The 25,184-nt window shown below is 44.1% G+C and overlaps 1 long non-coding RNA gene across 1 annotated transcript; it reads left to right on the top strand.

The window, feature by feature from the left end:
- Positions 1 to 6,686: 6,686 nt before the first annotated feature.
- On the top strand, positions 6,687 to 18,339 carry LOC145340896 (uncharacterized). Its single transcript, XR_013886318.1, has 2 exons — positions 6,687 to 6,740; positions 18,082 to 18,339. It is a non-coding gene; the product is annotated as an uncharacterized LOC145340896 (long non-coding RNA).
- Positions 18,340 to 25,184: the final 6,845 nt, after the last annotated feature.

Here is a 25,184-nt window from a genome sequence, read left to right as displayed (position 1 = left end):
TCACATCCTCATAGAATTCCAATAAATTTGTCAGACATGACTTCCCCTTAACGAATCCGTGCTGCGTCTGCTGTATCAAACAATTCTTCTCAAGATGCCTCGGTATTTCATCTTTGATGACAGATTCAAGCATTTTTCCAACAACAGACGTTAAACTAACCGGCCTATAATTCCCTGCCTTTTGCCTGCTACCTTTTTTAAACAGCGGCGTAACATTAGCTGTTTTCCAATCTTCCGGCACTTCCCCGGAATCCAGCGAAGTTTGGTAAATAATCACTAAGGCATCCACTATCACCTCTGCCATTTCCTTCAGAACCCTGGGATGCATTCCATCCGGTCCTGGGGACTTGTCCACCATCAGTCCCGCTAGTCTATCAAGCACTACCTCTCTAGTGACAGTAATCGCATTCAGGCCCTCAACTCCTACCATCCTTCTATCTTTAATACCCGGCAAACTATTTGCGTCCGCCTCCGTGAAGACCGAGGCAAAAAACTTATTTAAGGCCTCAGCCATTTCCTCATCCTCCACCACTAAGTCCCCCTTCTCATCCTCTAAGGGTCCAACGTTCACTCTAGCCAGCCTCCTCCTCTTTATATATTTATAAAAACTCTTACCGTCCTTTTATATATTTAGTGCTAGTTTAGCTTCATAGTCCCTCCTTCCTTTCTTTGTCAACTTCTTCGTCAATCTTTGTTGATTTTTTAATCTCTCCCAATCTTCTACTCGCCCACTACTTTTAGCCACTCCAACCGCATCAGCTTTGAATTTAATACTCTCCTTTATTTCCTTCGATAACCACGCTGATCATCCCTTCTTCTACGTTCCTTCTTTACCATTGGAATAAATTTCTGCTGAGCACCAAAAAAGATCTCCTTAAAGATCCTCCACTGTTCCTCAGCAGTCTTACCGACCAATCTGCGCCCCCAATCTACATTTGCCAATTCCTCTCTCATCCTATCGTACTCCCCTCTGTTCAAACAGAGGACATAGGTCCTGAACCCTACTTTCTCATCCTCCATCTGCATCAAAAACTCAACCATACAATGATCGCTCGTCCCAAGAGGATCCCTCACAAGAAGATTCCTAATTCTACCTGCCTCATTACATAACACCAGATCTAAGATAGCTCGCTCCCTCGTCGGTTCCATCACACACTGTTCAAGGAAACTATCCCGGCAGCATTCCAAGAACTCTTCCTCAAGCCCACCGCATCCGACATGGGTCAACCAATCAATATGTAGATTAAAATCCCCCATAATTATCGCCGTTCCATTCCTGCATGCATCATTTATTTGCTTGTTTATACATGCAGACTCTAATGGCTGCTTGTAAAATTACGGGTGGCCCGCACTTTCCCCGAAACCAGAAAATCCTGCCCAAGGTCAACAGACCTTTCCATAATCTGTCCCCTGCCCATTACAATTCCTGTAGTGGGGGGAATGGGAAAATTCATTCTTAGATCTTTCTCTTGTAGAAGTGTTCTTTCAACTAATAAAGCTATTCATAACTTCAAACACATCTATCAAAATTTGTCTTAAACTTTTCTTCATGAAGGAGACAACCCCAGTTTCTCTCATCTCTGTACATTACTAAAGGCCGCATCCCTTCCTCTCATTCTACTGATTCTCCCCTTGGTGGCATTGACATCTTTCCAAAAATATAGTGCCCAGAAATGAACACAATACTCCAACAAGGGGCTGACCAATGATTTGTAACTGTTTGGTGTAACTTGCTGGCTTAAGTGTTCAATAGGCTGGATTTTCACAGAGTCTGCAAGATTACGTGAACCTTTAAAAATGGCAACTTGGTCCTGATTCTGGGATTCCTGGCCCATTCCCAGCATTCCCAATTTTATCGGTATAGAATAAGAGTGCAGTTTGAAGCAGCTCACTGGCCTTCACCCATGTGCTCCCAAACTGGCCAGCTCCAGTGTGAGGATAGACGCCTTCCAGGACTGTGTAGTTTGGGTAGATTAGCCATAGTAAATGCATGGGTTTATGGGAAAGGTTGGGAGCAATGCCTGGATAGGATGCTCTTTTAAAGAGTCAGTGCAGACTTGATGGGCTGAATGGCCTCTTTTTGCACTGTGGGGATTCTATGATTCTTCTATGGCCTCCATAGGCTCTTTAAAATATCAGTAGCAGAAACCATAAGCACTTGACACCTCTTTACAATGCTCTGAAATCCCAGAAACATATGTGCAGAAAGTGTCTACAGCTTATGCAGATTTGGTTCTGAGTTGCTGAGCTGGAATTTGAGTTGTAGACACTATCAGGCACCATGGACAAGGAGAGTTATCGGGACACTTTGTGCTAGGAGCCAGTCACTCCCCTTGGGTTAGGTCAGGACAGGAAGAGGTGACTATGAGTCATGCAGGGAAGAGAAACTACCTTGTATTGATATAGTACTTGTCCAACAGGTTCAAGGTTTCCTGTTACCTATGTGAATGAGGAGAAGAGCTGCAAAGTGGGTGAATGGGCTAAGATTGGCACCATGGTGAAAGATGTTGGTTAACTGGGGGGTGCAAAGAGTAATGTGGCAATGATAGGAGACAGTTTAGGCAGTAGATAGATACAGTTCTCTGCACAGAGACAATGGCCTGGTGGTATTATCACTAGACTATTAATCCAGAAATGCAGCTAATGTTCTGGGAACCTGGGTTTGAATCCCACCACGGGAAATGGTGGAATTTGAATCCAATACATAATATCTAGAATTAAGAATCTACTGATGACCACAAAACCATTGTTAACTGTTGGAAAAGCCCATCTTGTTCACTCAGATCCTTTAGGGAAGGAAATCTGCTGTCCTTACCCAGTCTGGGCTACACATGACTCCATAACTACAGCAATGTGGTTGACTCTCATCTGCCCTCAAGCAACGAGGGAAGGGCAATAAATGCTGGGCAGCCAGCTGTGCCCATGTTCCATGAATGAAGTAAACAATGTAGGGGAAGATCAAATAAATCACAATTAATAAATGACAATTGATAAACTTAACCAGAATATGGCAGGAAAGCACAGTGATTGAAAACTTAGGTGTGTGGCAGCAGATAGAGCCAAAGTTTACAAAAACAGTAAAAAAAAGTAAAAAAAAGTAAAAAATGCGCTCTGTGCATACCCCACAGCATTGGCAGTTAAATAGATGAATTGTCAGCTCACATAAAGATGCATGTGTATGAATTGATCACCATCACAGAGACATGCCTACAACTGGAAACCATTGTTGGGGCCTGAATATATCAGGGTATGTGACATTCAGGAAGGAAAGTAATTCTGTTAATAAGATGTGTGCAAGCTGGTTTTCTGCAGCAGTACATTGAAAATTTACAATAGGGGATAAAGAAGTGGCGAACAAACCAAACAAATAGTTCATTCTGTCTTCATGGAGGAAAACACTAAAATTCCCAGAAGTAATGGAGAATCAAAGGACCAGTGGAAATGAAGAAATGCAAACTATTAATATTAGTACTAAAAAATTAATGCCACTTGAAGTAGATAAACCCCCTGGACTGAATAACCTATGTCCCAAAATGCTGAAAGAGATCATACTGGAGATACTAGATCGTTGGAGAACATCTTTCAAAAGTTATAGGCCTTATTTTACCATTTTGATTCTAAATGCTGAGTGGACTTGAAACTGGGAGTGTTTCAGATCTGACTTTTAGACCCATTCTTAGGCCCCCAAATGCAGTCCGCCTGTAAAAATATCAGCAATTCTGAATCATACTGCGGCCTTCAGGTGGGGCCCAAAATCCTGCAGCTCTGATCGATGCCTCCAACTACGCATGTGCAGTAAATAAAAGGATAGAATGCGGCTCCGCTACCACATTGCTCCCGGGCCAGATAATGCCTCCCCCTGACCCCCACAGACATTGGCTTACCCCCACATCATTACTGACCCCCTTATCCCCCTCACCCCCTCAGACCTAACGCGGGCCCCTTCCCCTCACCGATCACAGACAGTGTGGCAGCAGATCCCCCCCCTTCCCCCTCACTGATCACAGGCAGAGTGGCAGTGAAGCCCCCCCTTCCCCCTCACTGATCACAGGCAGAGTGGCAGTGAAGCCCCCCCTTCCCCCTCACTGATCACAGGCAGAGTGGCAGTGAAGCCCCCCCTTCCCCCTCACTGATCACAGGCAGAGTGGTAGCAGACCCCCCTCCTCCCCTCCCCCACCGATCTCAAGTAGAGAGCCATTGGACCCAGCTCTCCCCACCCACCCCACCCCTGCCACCAATCCTAAGCAGAGAACCGTCAGACGCTCGGCACTTAACTCATCACTAGCTGGAGCGCTTGAAGACATGTAGAGCATGTCTGTATTGCACCAAAACTGGATGGGCAAATGCAGTGGTAAAAGGGGAAGTGCCAGTAAAGTTGGATGTACAGCCCATCAAGTCAATTTAAATGCATGAAAATGCATTAAATGGCCATCACACCCGATTCAGGTGTGGTTCGGATCATGGCAATTTTCAGGCCTTGGTAAGGAAGGAACCAGCACAGAGGAAGTCGCAGATCCTGCTAGTCGCCTCATGCCCATCCTTACCAAGTTGTTGCACCTGAAAACGGTCGCAACTTGTGGTAAAATGGAGCTCATAGTCTTTGGAACAGTTCCTTCAGATTAGAAGGTAGCAAATGTAATGGCACTATTTAAGAAATGAGAGAGAGAGAAAACAAGGAACTACAGATCTATTGATCTGACACTGGTGTTAGGGAAAATGCTAGAACCCATAACATAGGACAAGATAATTGGACAGCTAGAAAATAAGGGTAGAATTAGATAGAGTAACATGGATTTACGAAAGGGAAATCATGGTCACAGTGGCACAATAGTTAGCACTGCTGTCTCACAGTGCCGAGTTCATGCTCTCACCGTGTTTGTGTGGCTTTCCTCTGAGTACTCCGGTTTCCAAAGATTTACGGGTTAGGTGGATTGGCCATGGTAAAAATTGTCCAAGTATCCCAAGATGAGTAGGTTAGGGGGATTAGACATGGTAAATGTGTGGGGTTAGGGGGATAGGAAGGTGGAGAGAGCCTGCGTAAATTACTGTGGCAAAGAGTCAGTGCAGACTTGATGGGCCGAATAGCCTCCTCCTGCACTTGAGAGATTCTATGACTTTACCACCCCTCCCACATGGTAAGATATCACACTTCCTTTTAAACTGTGCAATGGTTATTGTATTGTGTTGTACAATCGTCCCAAAGCATTTCACGATTTAGTCATTAAAATCTGGGGCGGAACATTTAAGGAAGCTCTTTAGTCACGTGACAGTGCGATTGTTCAGTGTTGCGTAACTAGTTCCAAACTAATTGAAACTGAAAGTGAAAAACAAACTTGTATAAGCTTGTACAGCTAAGGAAAGGACAGTGCATCTTTCACAGTCTCTGTGATTGTACAATAGGGAAAATGTACTACTTGCGTGTAGTTGGGCTAAAAGGCCGAACGTTGTGTGTTAATATCTCCCATTCTGAGACAGAATTTAATGAGATGACAATCTCCAAACTGAAGAAAACTGTGTTAGAGAACCTGTCAGGACGTGAGTAATGAGAGCAATGAATGATCTTTCCTAATGAATGTGATAACAGTTGGGTGGGTAATCTAACTCGCCAAGTTAAAAATTGCACCCTTTCCCCACCACCACCACGTTCTATGTACCCAATGGGAAAGCAACTGAATGTATGACGACAGAATTGCATTATTTTGATACACTGGGGCCCGATTTTACCATTTTGAACCAAAATGCTGAACCTGGGAGTGTTTGAAATCCGATTTTTAAACCTATTCTTAGGCGTCCACATACACACCCTGCCTGAGAAAAAAAGCAACGATTCTGAATCGTGCTGCAGAAGCCTGTGCTCCGATTGGAGCCTACAATTGTGCATGCGCAGTAAAAAAAAATTTGAAAAACACTCCTCTGCCACCTCATTCCTGGGTCTGATAATGCCTCGCCCCAGCCCCCAAAGACATCCCACCCCAAAACATTCCTTTTCCCCTTATTCCCCTACCTCCTGCAACCTAGATTAATCACGGCCACTTACCCCCCTTTCCCCCCACCAATCGCATGCAGAGTGGCAGTGGGCCCTCCCTTCCCCCCCCACCAGAGAGCCATCTGATCCACCTTCCTTCTCCCTCCACCAGAGAATGATCTGACCCACCTCCCTCCTCCACCCCCCCACCCCCACCAGAGAACAATCTAACCCACCTCCCTTCTCCTCCCACAAGAGAGCCATCTGACCCACCTCTCCCCCCCACCCCCAATCAGAGAACAATCTGACCCACCTCCCTCCGTGCCCCCTACCACCGATCTGAGTCAGAGAGCCATTGGAAGCTCTGAACTTACCTCTTCAGAAGCTGGGGCACCCGAATCAGACCTTTGCGGACCATATCTGTTTCACTCTGAATCTGGACGGGCGAACGTGGTGGCGAAGGGGGAAATGCCGCTAAGTTTGGGTGTCCAGTCCATTAAGTTAATTTAAATGCATGCAGCTGTTTTGAAAGTGATGCTTGATCTCAGTCTTAAAATCAGAATAATTATTAATGGTGGTGTTTAGGATGTGCTTGCTGGTTTGTTTAGATTTGATTTTTGCTCTTTTTTCCTAGACCATACTACTCATGATTGGCGCCTTCTTCATGCAGGTGTGGAACTGGAGGATGAAAAGACATTGTCGGATTATCAAATCAAGAATAGATCCACAATTTTGTGCGTACTCCGCTTGCCAGGAGGAGGACCAATACCTGGAAGTAATTATTATCATTTGAACTTTTACTGATAAATGCAATTTTTTTTGGTTCCTGGACAGGAATCCTAATTTTCTATACCATTGCAATAATTATTCTAATTAAAACATCATACAATGAAATGGGGAATTTACAGGACCTGCTTCACAACAGGACTGTGTGAAATGATTATTAATATGGACATTACCCTCCCCGCCTCATTACCAACCCTGCAGAGTTCCCTTTCCCGCATTATCTCCCATGCAGATTCTCCTCTCCCTGCCCTTTCACGATCACCACCCCTGCAAAGCTCCCCTCTCCCTGCCCCTCCCCAATCACCTCCCTGCAGAATTCCCTCTCCCTGCCCCTCCCCCTGTTACAGCAAAACAGCTTCTAATTATTTGCACTGGAATGGACCCTCCGAGTGCGTGACCAACGCAGACTGCCTGCAGCTGAACTCCCTTAAGAAAGGAGAGCTCTGTATGAACTGTAATGATGGACACACAGGTATTCACGTCAGGAAGATGGCACCTCGGAGAATTGCTCCAATGTTTACCGAGAGTTAGCTGAGCCGTCTGCTAGATGGGATGGAGGGGAGAAAGAATACATTCTTCCCCCAGAAGGGCAAGTAGCCGGGGGTCAGAAAGGCAATGTGGCCTGGTTGGCAGTGGTAGTCAGTACCTGTGCATTGGCATGTAGGACTGGCCACCAATACAAGAAGCAACTGAATGACCTCATTCAGGCAACATTCACCCTGCGGCCTTCCAGCACCTGACCCACTAACACCTGCCTCCAACCCCTCCGACATCCTCTGCCACAGCCCCTTCTGGCTGAGGCACAACCTTAACAGACCTTGCATTGCGATCCTCAACCTTTGCACCCCAAGATCCTGTGCCTTTTCAGCCATCAGGCTTACAATCCTCCCACTCTGTCCCCACAGGAGGAGATGACCATGATTGCTATGAGCAGGAGAAGACAGTTGGTGGTATACCCAACCTATGAGCCTTTACTCCCCAGGCAGTAAACAAGACAAATTGCATGTTGGTTTTCATAGCAAGAGGATTTGAGATAGGACTAGAGATGTTTTACTGCAATTGTATGGGGTGTTAGTGAGGTTAGTGTTGTATGCAGTTTTGATGTCCTTATCTGAGGAAGGATGTCCTTGCTATAGAGGGAGTATAGCAAAGGTTTACCAGGCTGATTCCTGGGATGGCAGACTACCATATGAAGAGAGACTAATCAGTTAGGAATATATTCACTGGAGTTTAGAAGAGTGAGAGGGGATCTCATAAAAAACATATAAAATTCTAACAAGATTAAATGGGGTAAATTCAGAAAGAATGTTCCCAGTGGTAGGGGAGTCCAGAACTAGGGGTTATAGTTTGACATTGCTCTGACTTCCCCGGCCTCTTTGAGTTAATAATCCAAGCGGAAGAGTGATGACAACTCGCTTTGCAGCACACTATGATGCTGCCCTGGTGCAAACCAAATCTGACTCCTACCTGCTCTCTGCATGCACACTGGTGCTTGGGCCTGGGTCACCAATGTCTGCTGCAATGCCCTGGAAATTGGGGTTGGCAGCTGTTTGGGGAGTGAGTGGTGGGGGGGTGGTGGGGGCGGTGGGCTGCAGAGGGTGTTGGGGATGCCATGCCAGGTTGTACGACACAGTGAGCTTGAAGGCACCTACTGCTGGTACAGTTTGGTGTGAGTGTGTGGAATAGAGATGTTTTACTGCAATTGTATGGAGTGTTGATGAGACCACACCTGGAGTAGAACTGAGGTGAGGAGAAATTTCTTCACCCAGAAGGTGGTGAATGTGTGGAATTCACTACCACCACAAAGTAATTGAGGCCAACAGGTTGAAGAAGAAATTAGATATAGCTTTGGGGCTAAAGGGATCAAGGAATATTGGGGGGAGGGGGGATCAGGATATTGAATTTGATGATCAAAATGAATGGTGGAGTGGGCTCGAAGGACTGAATGGCCTACTCCTGCTTCTATTTTCTATGTTTCTATGTAAGTGCCAATATTAACAGCACTATAAAACAGGTGGATGCTCAGAGCATTGCTCTACGTGGGGGAGACCTTCAGCCCACTGAATATGAGATCACCATATGTGAGCATCTGTGCCATATTTCTGACTGGCGTGGCATTCCACACACTCGCACCAAACTGTACCAGCAGTAGGTTCCTTCAGGCTCACTGTGTCACACAACCTGGCATGGCATCCCCAACACCCTCTGCACCCCCTTGCACCCCCCCTGCTCCCCAAACAGCTGCCAACCCCAATTCCCAGGGCGTTGCAGCAGACGTTGGTGACCCAAGCCCAAGCACCAGTGTGCATGCAGAAAGCAGGTAGGAGTCAGATTTGGCTTGCACCGGGGCAACATCACAGTGCGCTGCATGGTGAGTTGTCATCACTCTTCTGCTTGGACTAGTAACTCAAAGGGGCCAGGGATGTCAGAGCTCCGCAAAATAAAGCTATCACACACACTCCCCGTTGGTATGCACACACGTGCATGAAGTTCATATTGTGGTCACAGACCATTTGAAAATTTAGGGAGTGGAAACCCTTTTTGTTCAAGAACTGCGGTGACTGGTGTTTTTGGGAACTGCAAGGCGATGTGTGGGCGATCGATTGCGCTCTGCACATTTGGCATTCCGGTGATGATAGCAAAACCTGCGGCCCGGGCTCCCTAAGGGGCCTGGCCCACATTGAAATGGATGTACTGGCCTGCTTGGGTGAACAGGGCATCTAACCCCTCGTCGTGGACACACTTGACTGGGCAATCCCACAAAGATCCCTGTTGGCTGCGTGAATGGACCCAGTTGTGTAAAGGTTGAGGGCCACGTAACCTTCACTGCCAGCAGGCGTGGGCTCGTTGGGCCGAAGGGCCTGTTTCCCGGGCTGATTTTGTTCTTTAGTTTTCTTTAGTCCCCCTGTACCATGAGGTGCCAGGTCCTTGGGGACCTGACAGAGGTGCCACATGATCTCCTTGCTGAGCCAGAGCCTGCGATGGCACACGCTGTCTGGCAGCCCTTCGAAGGACATGCATGTCTTGAACTGCTGGGCTCTCCATCAACTCTGCCCTGGGCACTTCCTTAGGCTGATGGGCACCTGCCCCCGACCAGACAGCTCCCTGTTATCCAGATGCAGCCTGTGGCCTTCAACTAGTTAAAGGAGCCATGGGCTCAGGAGAGATTAGTAATGTTTCCAGACCACATAATAGGACAGAGAGTATAGAAGGTGACAGGAATCTAACCTCAGGCAGAGTAAAAAAGGTGACAAGCATGAGAAGGGAGGTGGTCAATACAGTGCAGGGAAATGGTCTGGGGAAGAATAACCAGTTTGCAACAGGAAGGGACAGAGCATGCAAACAGAGGAATGCACTAACAAATCAGGTCCAGTAAGAAAGACTAACATAAAGACACTTTACCTGAATGCACGTAGCATTCGAAACAAAGTGAATGAGTTGACAGCGCAAATCAATACAAATGGGTGTGATCTAGTGGCCACAGAAAGGTGGTTGCAGGGTGACCGGGACTGGGAACTGAATATCCAGGGATATCAGACATTTCGGAAGGATAGACAGGAAGAAAAAAGAGGCGGGGTAGCTCTGTTAATTAAGGATAACATCAGGGCAGTAGTGAGGGATGATATAGGTTCTAAGGATCAAAATGTGGAATCAATGTGGGTGGAGATAAGGAATAGTAAGGGGAAAAGAAATCACTGGTGGGCAAATAACAGTTGCGTGCAAAAATGGAACAGCAATAATCATGGGGGATTTTAACCTCCATATTGATTGGTCAACTCAAGTTGGACTTGGTGGACTTCAGAAAGAGTCCTTAGAATGCTGTGGAGATAGGTTCTGTAACATACTGTTCGAAGAAACTATGAGGGAGCGAGCTATCTTGCATCTGGTCCTGTGTAATGAGACAGGTAAAATTAATGATCTTCTTGTGCAGGATCCTCTTGGAATGAGTGATCACAATATGGTTGAATTTCTAATACAGATGGAGGGTGAGAAAGTAGGGTCCCAAACCAGTGGCCTCTGCTTGAACAAGGGGGAGTACGATAGGATGAGGGTGGAATTGCTAATGTAGACTGGGAACACAGACTAGTTAGTGGGACTGTTGAGGAACAGTGGAGGATTTTTAAATCCAGCAAAAATACATTCCAGTGAAAAAGAAGGAATGTAAGAAAAGGGATAACCAGCCATGGATAACTAAGGAAATAAAGGAGAGTATCAAATTAAAAACCATTGCATGGGGAGTGGCCAAAATTACTGGGGAACTAGAAGATTGGGAAAATTAAAAAAAAACAACAAAGAAGTGCAAAGAAAGCAATAAATAAAGGAAAGATAGATTATGAAACTAGCACAAAATATAAAAACTGATAGTAAAAGTTTTTACAAATATATAAAACGGAAAAGACCGGCTAAAGCAAATGTTGGACCCTTAGAAGATGAGAAGGGAGATTTAATAATGGGAAACAATGAAATGGCCAAGGTCTTAAACAATTTTTTTGTGTCAGTGTTAGCAGTGGAGGACACAAATACATACCAATAATTGACATTCATGGGACTGTAGGGGGTGAGAACCTTAAAATGATCACAATTACTAAAGAGGTAGTGCTGGGTAGGCTAATGGGTCTAAAGGTAGACAAGTCCCCAGGTCCGGATGGAATGCATCCCAGGGTAATAGAAGAAATGGCAGAAGTAATAGCAGATGCATTAGTTGTAATTCATTAAAATTCACTGGACTCTGGGGAGGTGCCAGCTGATTGGAAAACAGCTAATGTAATGCCACTGTTTAAAAAAGGGAGGTAGACAAAAGGTGGGTAACTACAGGCCAGTTAACTTAACATCTGTAGTTGGGAAAATGCTGGAATCCATCATTAAAGAAGAAATAGCAGGACACCTGGAAAAGAATGGTTCAATCAAGCAGACACAGCATGAATTCATGAAGGGAAAGTCATGTTTGACAAATTTATTGGATTTTTATGAAGATATAACAAGTGCGGTTGACAGAGGGGAACTAGTAGATGTGGTGTATTTAGATTTCCGGACGACATTCGATAAGGTGCCTCACAAAAGGTTGCTGCATAAGATAAAGGTACACGGAGTTGGAGATAAAGTGTTAGCATGGATTGAGGATTGGCTATCTAACAGAAAGCAGAGAGTCAGAATAAATGGGTGCTTTTCCAGTTGGCAGTCAATGACTAGTGGTGTGCCGCAGGGATCGGTGCTGGGGCCTCAACTGTTTACCATATACATAGACAATCTGGAGGAGGGGACCGAGTGTAGGGTAACAAAGTTTGTGGATGACCCAAATTTGAATGGGAAAGCAAATTGCGTGGAGGACACAGGAAGACTGCAGAGAGATTTGGATAGGCCAAGTGAGTGGGCAAGAGTCTGGCAGATGGAGTATAGCGTTGGCAAGTGTGAGGTTATCCACTTTGGAAGGAATAATGGTAGAATGAACTATCATTTAAATGGTGAAAAATTACAACATGTTACTGTGCAGATGGACCTGGGGGTCCTTGTGCATGAATCACAAAAACTCAGTCGGCAGGTGCAGCAGGTGATCAAGAAGGCAAATGGAATATTGGCCTTTATCGCGAGGGGGATGGAATATAAAAGCAGGGAGGTCTTGCTGCAATTGTACAAGGTATTGGTGAGGCCGCACCTAGAGCACTGTGTACAATTTTGGTCCCCTTATTTAAGAAAGGATATATTAGCTTCGGAGGGGGTGCAGAGAAGGTTCACCAGGTTGATTCCAGAGATGAGGGGGGGTTAGCTTATGAGGAGAGATTGAGTCGACTGGACCTGTACTCATTGGAGTTTGGAAGGCTGAGGGGAGATCTTATTGAGACATATAAGGGTAGAAGCAGTGAGATTACTTTCACTTAGAATGGAAACAAAAACTAGAGAGCATTGCCTCAAAATCGGGGGAGTCAGTTTAGAACAGAGTTGAGGAGGAACTTCTTCTCCTAGAGGGTAGTGTATCTTTGGAATTCTCTGCCCATTGAAGCAGTGGAGGCTACCTCGTTAAGTGTGTTTAAGGCACAGATAGATAGATTTTTGACCAATAAGGGAGTTAAGAGTTATGGGGAGCAGGCGGGTAAGTGGAACTGAACCACTATCAGATCAGCCCTGATCTTATTGAATGGCGGGCAGACTCGAGGGGCTAGATGGCCTACTCCGGAGGGGAGGTGTGGGTCCTGATCTCCGTGGGGGATGGGATTTGTAGGGGAAAGCAGGAGGTCTCCCAGCAAGATTAGGATCTTCTCTCAACCCAAACCCCTCTCCTCTCACTCCACTCCATTGGTTAGAATCACAAACTAGCACTTTTCTACACTAACTGTCAAAAGGTTGCAGTTTGCAGCTTACCCAATCGGCATTTAGAGTTAATGGTAACCAATGTGCACATATCTAACTAGAGCATTATTCTGTATTTTTTTAAAGTAATTTTCAATAATTTGAAACTAAATTGCTCATAGGTTTTGGATTGATATTGATTTAAACTGATTTTCTTTCTAAATTTGCTAAGGAAGTGACAAATGTGCTCCAATTTAACTGAAAATAGTTTTGAGAATTTTTGAAAGTAATTTGAGATGAGAAAACTCAAATGGTAGATTGACAGATGTAAAATAATTTGTGTTTTTTTGCAATATTGCCAGATGTTGCTACTGGCAATATGTAAATTTGTCTGAGTAGGAGCTCAGAGTAAAAAACTTTTTACAAAACAGACACAGGGTGTCATTTGCCCTGGAATCACTAATTGCACTCAAAGCTGAAAGTAAACCCCATCGGGTATTTGATACTAAATTTCTCTAGATTCCACTCTGGCCATAAATTCTTTGAGACATTCTCCAACCTCCATCTTGACAATGGTCCCACATCATATGTCAAACCAACATTCACAGACCATCACTGACCTAATGTCCTCTGGAGAGCTATCTGCTTTGGACTCATAACGTCAGTCCACCAGGATAAACAGCCCAATTCTACTTCCTTCCCAAGATCCACAAACAGTTCTACACTGATAGACCCATTGTTTCAGCCTTTCTTGCCCAAGAACTAATTTCTTCTTATATTGATTTTGCCTCAGGATTCCAACAGATGGGGGCAGTGTTTCAGGATAAAGGGTCAATAATTTAGCTCTCAGAGTCTTTGGAATTCTTCATCCAACAGCATTGTGGATGTTACATTATTGAATATACTTCAGACGGAGATCGCCAGAGGTTTAGTCATTCAAGAAATAAAAGGACATAGGGAACAGATGTGGAAATGGAGTTGTAGCAGAAAATCATTCATGATCATGTTGGATGGCAAAACAGAATAAGAGGACCATTTGTCCTATTCCTGCTCAAATAGCTTATGTTCTTAGTTTTTCTCCTGTTGTCAAGTCTCTTCTGACCTACATCCACATCTCCCCGTCACCTTCCGCCCCTTTAATAATTTCTTAACCCTGACAGTCTCCTTTTCACCATTGATGTCTGGTTCCTCTACAGCTCCACCTCCTACCAGGGCAGCCTGCAGAATCTCCACGTGTTAATATAGAGATTGCTGGATGGTAGTCCTGAAGAACTTACATGGAGATAGGCCACAGGAACAAACAATGTTTATTTAATGAACAGTTCCACTCACACTCCAGCCCTCAGCTGACTGTAAGGCTGATTCCCAGGCAGGTCACATCAAACCCTGCACCCCCCCTACTCCCTGGTCACCTTTTGCCTGCATACATAACAGTTCTTCCTTCAGAATAGCACTCCCCTATACAGAAATAACAGTTAACTATTTACATAGATGGTCATGAATTTATATAGTACGAACAGCAATAAACATTCATTTGACCTCCCACACATGTTATATCGACATGATCAGTTGGTCCGGAGGATGACGGTTCCGTAGGGTTCTTTCCTGGGAGCTGGAACTGGCCTCAGGTCCCTCTCCTAATAATTGTGGCTCTGGTGAATCCGCTCTCAGAAGTTCTTCCATCTGCAAATCATCAGTCACCACTACCGGTGCTCCCAGCATATCGGCAGAAACTATGATACAGCTATGGGCTCCATGTTCCCTTTTTCTGATACCTCTGCCAGATCTGACTACAACATCTCCATCTCCCAAGCTGCTGTTTCCACCCCTCGATATGGTGTCACCAGTAATTGATCTGCATGCCTATGCCAAACCAAATTGTCTCAAGTTTTCAATGGTATAGGACAACGATCCAGTCTTGGCTAATATTACTGGTGGAACCCACTTCTCCCCCAAACATAGTTCATAGTTAGAACTACTTTGTCCTTTTGAAAGGTTCTCAGTTTTGCACGTTCTGCTTGCTGCTCCATGTGGGCCTCTTGATTTCTTTCCGCTGCTCGTTTGGACTCCTCCAGTCTCAGTAAATTGAATATTGCCCATAACTGTCTTCCCAGCATCAACGTCGCCAGGGACATTTTGTCGTTGCATACAGGGTATTCCTATACGCCTTTGGAAACTGGTTCACTCTTCGTCTCAATGACCATGCTCCCCTTGAAAACTCCAAGGAGTGCTTAACTGACTGCACAAAACGCCCTTCTAGACTATTCGGCGCCGGATGATGTGGTGCAGGCATTACATGTGGAATACCATCTAGCTCCATGTACTCTTCAAATTCCTGCAACATAACTTGTGGTCCGTTGTCATTTATCACTTACTCCAGATAACCAAACTTGGCAAACATGTCATCGAGCCCGTCCAGGGTGCCTTTGTGGTAGTGGATTTCATGCGTATCACCTCAGACTATTTGGAGTACGCATCCATAACCACCAATAACATGTGGTTTTCCAACAGCCCAGCCACATTGATATGGATGTGTTCCCAAGGTCCTTTTGGCCATACCAATGGAAATAAAAGCAATGCTGGTGGGCTTTCTGAATTTTGGAGCATGCTATTCATGCCCCTGCTTTCCCTTTTATGCTAGCAAGAATGTTTGGCCACCAGACATAATTCTTGGGCATCTCCTTTATTTGCACCACCCCTGGGTTCCCTTGGTGCAGCTGCTCCAGCACCTTCCTCCTCAATGAAGTCAGGATAATGACCTGCATACCCCACAACAAGTAGCTATCCTATACTGACATTTCCCACCATTGGTTTAAATAGGATCACAATTCTGGGTCATTTCAGTGTTAAATTGTTTCTTTCCGGACGAGGTCTATCACTCGATTCAGTCAGTCTTTTCTTGTGGCTTGTTTAACATTCGCAGCTGTAGTCGGAACTTAATTCTCTTGGGAAAAATACATTCGCTGGAATTTTACCGCCTCGCCCACCATGGAATCGGAACGTGCAAGAGGCGGACAATAGAAATGTCTGATGACCTCTGGTGGGAATTTCCATTCTCATTCAAGCAGGCTGTAAAATTCCACCCCTTATCTTTACAGTTTCCTCAAAATCCTCCCTGTTCCCTGGCAAGGGCAGTCTCGATAACACATCTGTGTTGGTATTTTTGTCTGACTGGCAATACCAGGTCTCATACTCATGTCCTGACAACATCAATGCCCACCTTTGCAACCTCGCTGCAGTCATCAATAGAGGCCCAAAATTTTTGTGAGTGGCTTCTGGTCCGTCAACAGGACAAATTTACGGCCATACAGGAAAATGATACCAAATGCCACCTCCTCTACTTCAGCAAAATCATGCTCTATTTAAGCATAATTTTCTTCTGCCCTAGAGATCAACCGAGATGCAAAAGCGATGGGTCGGTCTTCCTCGATGGCCATCACATGGGATACAACTGTTCCCACACCATATGGTGGCACATCACAGACCAGCTGAAAGGATAATTTTGGGTTAAAGTGCCAAAACCCCAGGCTCATTTAATGCCTCCTTTGCTGCTTGGTAGGCCCTCTCACATTCTGGTGTCCACTGCCATGTCTGAACTTTTGTTAGTTGTCAATGCAGAGGCTGAAGAACCACTGCCAAATCTGGAGGTACAAATTTGCTATAATTGATAAGTCCCAGAAAAGATCTCATCTGGGACACATTTGCCAGCCTAGGTGCCTTCATAACAGCTGCAAGTTTATTCAATGTCTTATTGAACCCTTCACAGTCGATGACATGACCAAGGTACTCAACTGAGTCCTTGAAAAATTCGCACTTGTCTTCCCTAATCTGTAGACCATGTTCCTGCAGTCTCTTCGACGTCTCTTCCAGGTTCCGTAAATGTTCCTCATTGGTGGCACTATATCATCAAAGTAGCATTGGACTTCCATCAGACCACTTAGAATTTGCTCCATTTGGAAATTGGCCAAAGCCAATGTAATTCCAAAGGACAGTTGTTTGTAATGAAACTACCCTTTTTGAGTGATAATCGTTAATAGTGCTTGTGACTCCTTGGCTACTCCCACTTGCAGATATGCTTGGGAAAGCACATTTCTGTAATTTTTTTTCCCTCAGCTAGGCCATTAAAGAGATTCTCAATGATGGAGAATGGATACTCTTCCATGCATTGGTTCAGGTTCTTTGTGATCTTAAAGTCTGCACATAACATCACTGATCCATTGGTCTTTGTGAACAGGACTATGGGCACGGCCCACTCGCTTGTGGCCACTGGTTTCAATACCCCCAACTCTACCATTGTCTCAAATTCGGCCTCCACCTTGGGGCTAATTCCATATTGGAACTGCATGGGCTTTCATGCTTCTGGGGCAAACTCCTAATTTGTCTCTTTGAATGAGGTGGGGAGATGGTGGCATAGTCTTATTGGCACTGGACTAGTAATCTAGAGACCCAGGGTAATGCTCTGGGGTTCCAGGTTCAAATGGAGAAGAAGAAATTTAAATTCAATAAAAATCTGAAATTCAAAGTCTAATGATAACCATGAAATCATAGTCAATTGTTGTAAAAACCCATCTGGCTCTCTAATGTTCTTTAGGGAAGGAAATGTGCTGTCTTCACCTAGTCTGGCCTACATGTGACTCCAGGCCCACAACTGTGGTTGACTCTTCACTCGTGATGGACAATAAATGCTGACCCAGCCAACAATGCCCAGTTCCCATGATCACATGATATTCTGACCCTATGACACCAGATCACATGACCTCACCAAATGTCATTGTAGTCACTTTATAAAATGTTGGATGTCCTTTCTATAGTATTTCTGCTCATTGTTTAGTCTGGCATCCATTGTGTGTAAAGTTTCAAGAATTCATGAAGGAATGGGAAAGTTGAGAACTGGGAAGAAGGGAAATTGAAGAATCCTCAATTTCCAACTTCTACCTATAAAATGACACATGTTTTGCTGTAACGTGGCCAAACGCTTAAAAATGGATTGAATTTGATGTGCCAGTCTTAATAACACAAAACTGTTGCAAATTTCCTTTTTATAGCTGAGGAAGACCAGGAGCAGAAAGAACCATTGGACATTTGTAGAAGCGTACTCCAGACGGCGGTATGCGTAGCCGCAAAGCCTGCATTCGTTCAGAAGTTTAACAAGAACTAAATAAAACATACTTTGAACCCATGTTATGTCTTTCACTAATCTTGAAATGCTGTTAAGAATGCACAAGTTAATTAAAGTATAGAGCCATTGTAAAGTACTTTGTTTCAATGTGACCCCTTTCAATATAACACTATAATAACCCTCATGAATTCCATGGTGAATCACTAATTGATCTCTCTGTGGGGCTCTCTGAATATGAGTGCTCTTGGTAACAAACAATGGCCTGCCCAGGTGGAACTCATTGCTCAAACGCTTTATAAAGCAGACACCAGGAAGGGGATGTACAATTATTGGCCCAGTTGGGACTTGTTGGGACTTACGTATGTTATTTTATATTTGGCAATAATTACTGTTCATTTCTAGTTGGGTTTCCTGAATTATTACAAGCACCTAAGGTTATGCATGAAAACAAGCATAAGGATGTTTTAAAGGTATATCACTGCTGGATTACCCGTTCAGTGTTAATGTGTGAGGTTTTTGCTAATTGTCACTTCGGTAAGGGATAGATCCATGCATCCTAATGCATAATTTTTTCTTAATTTTCATCTTTGATGGGATCTAATCATGGTTATTCATGATCTGTTTACCCTAATACAAACAAGAAGCAGCAGTAGGCAATTCAGCCTCTCAACTTACTCTGCCATTTAATAGGATCTTGGCTGATCTGATAGTACCCTGAAATCTACGTACCACCTGCTCCCAATAATCTAGCACGCCTTTGCTTACCAAGAAACTATTTAGCTCGACCTTAAAAATATTCAAACACTCTGCTTCCATGACCTTTTCAGGAAGAGAGGTCATGATCCTTTAAGTGGAAAAAAATCTCTCCTCATCTCTGTTTTAAATGGGCAACCCTGTATTTTCAAACAGTGACCCTAGATTTAGATTCTCCTACAAGAGGAAACATTCTCCATCCCCCCACAACTTAGCTGATTGATAAATAATTTAAGAGTTCAAAATCTCAAAGTGTTCAGTGCTGAATATTTCAGTGATATATCAAAGATGTTCCATTATTTTCGTGTAAAGTGATATGAAGAAGGAAGTGAGAAAATGATTGAATCTATTAAGGCAATGAGCTTGTTTCATGTTTTTCACATATAGTATATCAGCATTGCATATTTAGCATCATATGTATGTTCAGCTTGTGAAGTGACAGCAGGAAGCTATAAGTAGATCTATCCAATTATTCACCTTCTCCTCTTCCTCCATTGCTCTGCAAAATAATCATCAAATTCCCTTTGGAACGTTACCACAGAATTTGCTTTCAGATGGTGCATTTCACTTTCCATAACGAACTGTAGATTCTTCTTTTCCACATAATGCCTTGGAATTTTTTGCTAATCAACTGAAATCTGCGTTTTCTGCTTAACGATCCTACTTCGTCTGGAAAACATCATATTTGATCAATGAAATCAGCACATGCTTTCAAACACAGTGATCAAATTTCCCCTTGAACTTTTTAGTCAGTGTTTTGGCTGAAACTTTCCTTCCTGAAAGAAAACAACTCCAGTTTCTCTAATCTCTCCACGTTGTTGAAGCCCACATTCCTTGTCCCATTCTAGGAACTCTCCTCTGCAACCTCTCTGTGACATTGACAATTTTTTGAAAATGTCATGTCCAGAATTCAACCATTTTCACCATTTTCATTCGAAGTGCTGAATCTGGGTGCAATTCAGATCTGACTTGGAAATATGCTTTCAGGCGCCCCCCCCTTTTGCACATCGCCTGGAAAAACAATCGTGAGTCTGAATCGTGCTGTGGGTGGGGCTTATCTGACCCGAAACGATCAGAGCTTTGAACTGCGCATGCGCAGTGACCAAAAAAAAATTGAAAAACGCGCCCTGTCACATTGCTTCCAGGCTGCAAAAAGTGAATAAAGTGGCCCAGAAATGAAAAGCGAAAATGATGGCCCCCACAGACATCTCCCCACCCTGACATAACTTTCTCCCTTATCCATCTATCCCCGGTACCCAGACTGATCACAACTGCCTATCCTTTCTTTCCCCCCACCAATCGCCTGCAGAGTGGCAGGGGTCGCCCCTCCCCCGCCCCCCTGCCCCAAGAGATCCATCTGGCCTCCCTCCACCCCACAGAGAATAATCAGGCCTCCCCCCACCCTGCAGAGAATGATTGGGCCTCCCCCAAAACCCCTCCCCCAGAAAAAGTTTGGGCCTCCCCTCAACCCCCCCAGACAATGATTGGGCCTCCCACATCAACCACCCCCCCTCACTAGAGATACATCAGACCTGCCTCCCTTCCCCACTCACCAGAGAATGATTGGGCCTGCCTTCCCCCCACCCCGCCACCAGATGACAATCTGGCCTCACTCTGCCCTTTCCCACCTCCCCCCACCCCACCTGGTAGCGATCTGTCCTCCCTCCCCCCCACCCCCATCCACCAGACATACATCTGGCCTGCCTCATCCTCCCACCCGCCCTCCCCTCACTAGAGAATGATTTGGCCTGCCTCTGCTCCCCCCTTACTCCCCATCACCGATCTGTCTCAGAGAACCATTGGAAGCTCTTCAGAATCTGGAGCATCTGAAACAGACTTCTGCCAAGCATGTCTGTTTTGCGCTGAATCTGGATGCGCGAACGCGGTGGTAAAGGGAGAAATGCTGACAAAGGTGGGCGGGCAGTTCATTAATTCAATTTAAATGCATGCAAATGCATTTAAATCACCATTGCGCCCATTTCAGGTGGGAATCAGATCGCAGCTATTCCTGGTAAAGTGGACATCTGCGCGGATCACGTTAATGGCCTCATGCCTGACTTTACCGCATTTTCACACCTGAAAACGAGCACGGCGCAATGGTAAAACCAGGCCCAATGTTTTAAAAGTCATTCATTCATAGCTTTCTACTTTCTTTAGAGAAAAAGTGATTTTATTATTATGCCCTATAAAAACGTAAATCATCCAGATCTTTTAAAGTAAGGAATGAGTGAATGGACAAGTAAGTGCCAGAGATTGGCATGAATGGTATGAGAGGCCATACTGGGCGGGGGTGGGGGCATGTGGAGTGTATGAGGGGCCATGGATGAGCGACATGAATTGGCATGGCTGGGATCTGGGAATGAGCTAGGTGGCTGCTCTTTTGTTTCATTGGCTTTATTGTAGCTGAGATGAAATCGCAGAGCACCAAGGTATGCCTTTTTTAATCAGTCCACCTTGGCATCAGGCTGCTTCAAACTCCTCCTGGGCCATCAGATGTAACTCCACCACACACCCAAACTGAATGATAATCCCACAGTTGCAGACACTTTCTCACAAAGCGGGTCATGCTGAGTTAGGAAACCTCCTGCCTCTGGTTTGGAAATGAAGTCCTGTATCTCTGCTTCTAAAACCAAAGGTCCCATTTGCCTTCTCAGCTTGTCCTTGCTAATTCATATACTTGTGTACGTTCATCCCTGGGTCTTTCTGCCCCTGCAGCCTTTTCAAAATTGTATCAGGACTTTTATCAAACCTTCTTATCCTAAGCACTAAAATGAATTACTTCACAATTCTTTGCATTAAATTTCACCTGTCTGTCACGTTTCTGTCTATTTTTATCTATGCCCCCTGAAGTTAGTTACTATCTCTTCTCACTGTTTACTGTTTGTTTGAGTTTTGTACTATCTGCAAACTTTGAAATTATTCCCTATATATCTGAGCCATTATTATATATATCAAAATTAACAGTTATCTCAACCTTTACCTCGGGGGTACATTAATGTACACTTCTCTCCATTGAAAATCAACTATTGACCGTTATGTTCTTATCTTGTCCCTTAGACAATTTGTATTCTTGTTGCCATTGCACCTTTAATCCTTGGGTTTTAATTTTGTTTTACATTTATTACGTTGTGCTTTCTCATCCATCTTTTCAGTCTTCTTTCACAATATCATGTACTGTACTCACCAACCATCTCCATTTCTTTATCAAATAATTCAATCAAAGTAATCAAGTATAATTTTCCTTTAACAAATCTGTTAGCTTTTGTGTATTAACTCTAATTTTTCCAAGTTCCAATTATTCTTTTCCTGCTTTACTAGTTGTAAACGTTTCCTCACCAGTAGTTAAGTTTCCTAGCCTGTAATTGCTGAGTTTATTCCACTCTTAGAACATAGAACATTGAAAAACTACAGCACAAACAGACCCTTCGGCCCACAAGTTGCGCCAATCATATCGCTACCTACTAGGCTTACCTATAACCCTCAATCCTATTAAGTCCCATGTACTCATCCAGAAGTTTCTTAATAGACCCTATCAAATTTGCCTCCACCACCACTGACAGCAGCTGATTCCACTCACCCACTACCCTCTGAGTGAAAAACTTACCCCTGACATCTCCTCTGTACCTACTCCGCAGCATCTCAAACCTGTGTCTTCTCGTGGCAGCCATTTCAGCCCTGGGAAAAAGCCTCTGAGAAGCCACCTGATCAATACCTCTCAACAACTTATACACCTCTATCAGGTCACCTCTCATACTTCGTCTCTCCAAGGAGAAAAGACCGAGCTCCCTCAACCTATCCTCATAAGGCATGCCACCGAAACCAGGCAACGTCCTTGTAAATCTCCTCTGCACCCTTTCAATGGCTTCCACATCCCTCCTGTAATGAGGCGACCAGAACTGAGCACAGTATTCCAAGTGGGGTCCGACTAGGGTCTTATAAAGCTGCAGCATTATCTCCTGACTCCTAAACTCAATCCCTTGATTGATGAAGGCCAGTACACCATACGCCTTCTTAACCACATCCTCCACCTGCGAGGCCGATTTAAGAGTCCTATGGACCCGGACCCCAAGGTCCTTCTGATCTTCTACACTGCTAAGAGTCTTACCCTTGATATTACACTCCTTCATCCCAAAACGGACCACTACGCATTTATCCAGGTTGAAGTCCATCTGCCACTTCTCTGCCCAGTCTTGCATCCTATCTATGTCATACTGCAACTTCTGACATCCCTCCAAACTATCCACAACACCTCCAACCTTCATGTCTTCAGCAAACTTACCAACCCATCCCTCCACTTCCTCATCCAGGTCATTTATAAAATCACAAACAGCAAGGGTCCCAGAACAGATCCCTGGGGCACTCCATTGGTGACCGACCTACCTGCAGAAAAAGACCCATCTACAACCACTCTCTGCCTTCCGCGGGCAAGCCAGTTCTGTATTAAATCAGGATTAAACTCTTCTATATTAAATCAGGATCTGCAGGTATGTAGTTAGTAAGAGTGTTGCCTCTGAGTCGGAAGGTTATAGGTTCAAGCCCCACTCTAGAAATTGAGTACAGGAATTTAGGCCGAAGCTCTTGTGCAGTAAAGAGGGGGTCCTGTCTTTTAGATGGGATGCTAGGCAAGGTCCTCTCTGCTCTCTCGGGAAGATAGAAATGATCCCATAGTATTGTTGCGAAGAAGAGAAGGGTATTTTTCCCTGAAGTCATGGTCAAAATGTATCCCTCAGTGTTGTCATTTTGCTGGTTGTGGCAGCTTGCAGTGCCCACACTGGCAGTCACATTTCCAATGGTGACTGTGCTTCAAAATGACCTGAAAGGTTATAAAGTCTTTTGAATTTCCGATCGCTGTGAAAAGCTGTAGAGGAATGTAAGTTTAGTTTATTCCTTTTCTCTGAAACTACGACTAGCACTAAGGAAAATTGCAAGAATGTGGCCTGATTGTAACTTCCAGGCTTAATCTTATTACCCTCAGCAACTGAAGATACATCCCATACAGACTGAGTAACTTTTCTACTTCGAAAACTGACCACCGATAAACTTGTAGATTTTTTTTATCCTATCCAACACCTTCACTACCTTTACAGTAACATTGGCAGAAGCATCTAGTAAAGTCAGACATAAAATACTAATGGAGTACCTCGGTTCTCTGTGTTATTTGTTTCAATTGGGGGTAAGTAAATATAGGTGGAGAGCATTGAGTAGATGGTTATTTGAATACAAATAGAGACACTGATACAAGAGTAGGGAGGAGTCAAGAGCTATATACTTATATGTTTCACTCTATAAATAAATCCATTCTGTCCAGTTTCCCTGGTTAAACCACCAACTGGGATCATAACAAATAAAGGACTGTGAAGATATGGGGCACACTGAAATATTCTAGGAATTGTGGTATGGATTAGACACTAGCAGCTGAGCATTTGTGAAAGGCAAATATACATTGTCAATAAAAGCAATTTAAATGAGGGATAATGACAGCTTTAATAGCCAATGTCAGAATGCTGTTTTTAATAGCATGAAGAGGTTTGATATTATTTTATTAGGCTACAAAGTTTATTTGCGTTCATGGGTGTTTTAAGTTAGTGAAAAGAAAATCATGCATATGAAGGGCATTCAGAAGAAGATAGACAGGAAAATATGCAATTATATCATTTTTATAATTAGAATATCATGTACAAAGTAATAAATCTCTTCTTGAATGTGTGTGTGTTACACATCTTAGGATTATGGAAGTTAACAAGGTTAACAATGATCTTGAAATTAAAACAAAATAATAAACAAATAACATTATTAGTAGGTGTCAAAAGCAACATTGAAATGCAATTTGTCCGGTAACAAGATTAACAGGTGTCTAGAGAAATTGAGTTATGAATTGCCAGATCAGACTCATTGTTTACCAGAGATCAGTGAGGCTATACAACTTTTAAAGGCAAGAAATTTGTGAGACGTAGACAGCCAAATCCACATTGTGGGATATCAAAATGGCTGAACGGTATAATTGTTAACACTCTCATTGGGGAAGAAGGCTAGTTTTCCATCCAGTCAGACAAAGAAGTTCCATCTATGATCAGAGGCAGGGCAGATTGCAGCTATTTTGCTCTAAAAAATGTAGTTTTGTGCCTTTGTTGAACCAGAAAAAGATGTTTTCACAGACTTCGTCATCTGTGTGGTCGGTGCAGACTCACTGGGCTAGATGGCGTCTTTCTACATTGTAGGGCTTCTATTTCTATGATTCTATGCTGTATTGTGTCATAACTAAGAGCTGGATTTAAC

The sequence above is a fragment of the Carcharhinus amblyrhynchos genome, chromosome 3 (assembly GCF_965287045.1).
Source record: "Carcharhinus amblyrhynchos chromosome 3, sCarAmb.v2.hapA, whole genome shotgun sequence".
Taxonomy (NCBI): domain Eukaryota; kingdom Metazoa; phylum Chordata; class Chondrichthyes; order Carcharhiniformes; family Carcharhinidae; genus Carcharhinus; species Carcharhinus amblyrhynchos.
The sequence above is the reverse complement of the archived record's forward strand: the minus strand, read 5'-3'. Positions and strand labels throughout refer to the sequence as shown.